This window comes from Notothenia coriiceps, unplaced genomic scaffold, assembly GCF_000735185.1.
Source record: "Notothenia coriiceps isolate Sejong01 unplaced genomic scaffold, NC01 NC01_scaffold00008819, whole genome shotgun sequence".
Taxonomy (NCBI): domain Eukaryota; kingdom Metazoa; phylum Chordata; class Actinopteri; order Perciformes; family Nototheniidae; genus Notothenia; species Notothenia coriiceps.
The window spans coordinates 1-3,617 of NW_011341520.1; the positions used below are offsets into that span (position 1 = coordinate 1).

General features: G+C 47.2%; 1 pseudogene; it reads right to left on the reverse strand.

The window, feature by feature from the left end:
* Window positions 1–3: 3 nt before the first annotated feature.
* On the reverse strand, window positions 4–1,247 carry LOC104944786 (general transcription factor II-I repeat domain-containing protein 2-like; annotated as a pseudogene).
* Window positions 1,248–3,617: the final 2,370 nt, after the last annotated feature.

Here is a 3,617-nt window from a genome sequence, read left to right on the forward strand (position 1 = left end):
ACGCTTCAGCACAGCACCTCGGCTCAACCACCTTACTTCAGTGTGATATGGTAGGCTACAGGTGATGTCTTTATCACTGAGGAGGCTGTCGAACTGACGGTGATTCAGCCCTCTGGCTCGGATGAAATTAACCGTTTGAACAACCACTTTCATGACGTGATCCATTTTTAACGTACTTGCAACACAATGCCTCCTGGTGCAAAATACAGTGGAATGTCCAAAAACGATCTCCTCCATTTGCTGCTTGTACTTTCTCCCTGAATTTCGTTGCAACACCTGCTTTTTTCCCAATCATTGATGGCGCGCCGTCTGTAGCCAGACTGACAGCACGGGTCCAGTCCACTCCAACCCTGTCCAGTGCTTCAACGAGAGCGCTAAAAATGTCATCCGCTTTAGTGGTGTCGTCTGTCATAGGAACCAACTCAAGGAACTCTTCGGTGACCGTCAAAGTCTCATCAACACCACGAATGAATATGGCCAGTTGAGCAACATCTGTAATGTCAGTGCTCTCATCGATTGCAACTGAAAATGCTACGAATGACTTGACTTTTGTTTTTTTCTGGCTATCCAAATCTGCTGAAAGATCGGCAATCCTATCCTTCACTCTATTCCTCGTTAGACTAATGTTGGCAAAAGCCTGTCGCTTCTCAGGGCACACAATTTCTGCAGCCTTCAGCATGCATGTTTTCACAAACTCACCCTCAGAGTATGGCTTTGAGGCTGATGCTATTTCGTTAGCGATGAGATAGCTTGCTTTCACTGCTGCGTCACTTATATCTCGGCTCCGGGTAAAAATGGCCTGTTGTTTCTTTAGACCTGATAGCAGGTCATTTATCTTTTCTTTTCTCCGTTGTCCTTGCAAGCAGTCGTATTTCTCTCCATGGTGAGTCTCATAATGGCGGCGAATATTATATTCTTTGAGCACAGCAACTTGCTGCGAACACACCAAGCATACAGGTTTTTCATTTACCTCTGTAAAAAAATAGGATGCAGTCCATTTTTCTTGGAAAACTCGGCACTCCGTGTCCACTTTTCTCTTTTTTGACAGAGACATTTGGGGATGAGGGTGTCAGAGGTTATTGACTGCAATCACTACTCTTACTCATCACTTGTTTTACAGTCTGGCTGCGCTCTCACTGGTACCGGTGCGGTCGTGCGCCCACTAGTGGAAGGATTCAAAATAGCAGTTTTTTTTCCCTCCTCTCACAGCCTACTTAGCAAAGTCCTTCAGCTCCGTGGGCCAAGCTGAAATGCTTCCCGGGCCTGATCTGGCCCGCGGGCCGAATGTTTGCCATCCCTGGCGTAGGGTATCATCTCCCTCACTGGAAAAACCAGGCTTCTGTGTGATGGCGTAGGGAGGCAATCTCAATGCAGAAAGATATCGAGAGGAAATTCTGCAACCAATGGCAATCCCATATCCCATATCAGCGAGGATTATCAGAGAGTTCCTCCAGAGTTTGGGAGTGGAGAGGATGGGATGGCCTGCCTGCAGACCTCAACCCCATTGAACACTTGTGGGATCAGCTTGGGCGTGCTGTCGGTGCCAGAGTGTCCAACACAACCACGTTGGCTGACTTGCGACAAATACTGGTTAAACGGGATGCCATCCCACATCAGTGTGTGACCACTGGGGACAGCATGAGGAGGAGAGGCTGGTGTGGTTGTGTTTGGTTCTTCCACACCAGGGGTCAGCAAGCTTTTTGATATGAAGTGCCATTTTAAAAAAGAAAATGTAATCATTGTGCCAAATCCACATTAAGATTATCATTGTTTACCCAGGTCTCATCCACACATATAGTTCCCAACCAGTCAATGTGATCCCTGGCCCTGCCTTCCTTTGCTGAGCTCCATTATCTGGGGCTTGCATTTGGTCACTTTAAGTTGCACACAAGCTTCAGAGTACTCAGTTGTCAAATGACTGCGGGAGGGGCTGAGCACGCTCTTCATGTGCGAAAATATCTGCTCACAGAGGTATGTTGAACCGAAGACTGTCATCAAAGCCATTGCGATGTTCCTGAGACAGCTAAACTTCTCTGGTACAGAACCCCAGCAGGTGAAGATGCATGTCCCGTGATCACGCCCTGCTGTGTTTTCCAGCTGTTTGCGTAGCTCGGCAGTGTTGAAGTCTTCAGCTCAATCAGCTGCATTTCCATGTCATTGGTATCCAGCCAGTCCAGAGAGATAAATCCAGTTCATGTCCATCAAAGTCATCTGGTTTTATCAAAAAAGAGAACATGGGTCCATACTTCTGAAATTCCCGAAATCGGGTTGTGAACTCCGCCTCCAGCCCGCTGATGTATTGGCATATTTCAGCGGTGCTGAGGCTGTGCTTCGCGGACAGCCCTTTTTCAGTGTCTGAAGTAGCGGAAAGTGGAGGTGGCAACGTCCCTCGAAAAAATTGTGTGTCGTACATGTCCAAAACAGTTTGCCCTGCACCTTGCAGTTTAAGATTGAGCTTATTGAGGTGTCCGGTAATATCTGTGAGAAAGTTCCACAACCCACCCCTCGTCTTCAAGTTCCCGATAGTCTTGGCCTTTTTCCGCCAGGAAGGCCTTTATGGCATCAAAGCAGCCGACAAACCGCTCCAAAACCTTACCACCGAACCGCTGTGTGGAGAGGGATATCTTGGTAGGAGCAGTCTATTTCCTCCAGAAGGGACTGGAACTGTCCGTGTGTGTCAGAGCAGATTGCTTAACTATGAAGTTAACAACCTTCACCACTGTAGCCATGACCTCATCAAGGTTTTCCTAGTGTATTATGCAGTGAAGTTTCATGATGGGGCGACCGACTTGTCTCCCGACCATGGCCGGTCTGTTGTCACTGCAAATATCTTGCTAATGTCAATCCCTCGCTCCTGACCTTAGCGATGTCCTCGCCTTTTGTTGTTTCTGGCATTGGTTTTAAGCAGATGAGCTCCTCTTTTAGGCTCCAATCACAGTATCTTGCCATAGCTGCCAAACGTGGTATGTCATTCACATCCACGCTCTCATCAAGTGCAAAACTAAATAACATGGCTTTTTTCAAATCAGCCGTCTGCTGCACGCTTACGTTTAATGCCATTTCATCAATGCACCGTTTAACACTTCTGGCTGACATTGGAATGTGTTTTACTCTTGATTGTTTTGTCTTTATTTGGTAATCCATCAAACAAAACCTCTGAGCTACAGAGGAAAGCCTCCTTAATATATTCGCCGCCCGTGAATGGCTTTCCATGTTTCGCGATGCAATGTGCAATGCGATAGCTTGCCTCGGTAGCATGATTTTTAGCAGTGGTAAAGACTCTGAGGGTGTTTGCTTGCTTCCCATAACTGGACACGGCACGTTTGATTAATTCCGCCTTGTCTGCCTCACCCTTGAAAGTTTTCTCGTGTTTTGTCTCAAAATGCCGTTTAACGCTTGACGTTAAACGGCATTTTTAAGACAAAAAGTACACACAGCACGGTCCGTCTGGAAAACAAAACCCCACTCTTCTGTCCACGAGGGCTGGAATGCATGAATTGTTGCTTTCTTGGCTTGCGGTCCTGCCATGTGGACCCGGGACGAGACCTCTACAGCGGCGTTGCTATGCACAAAATGGCTTTCCAATATGTATTGCCAAGAAGCATTGTTACACTGAA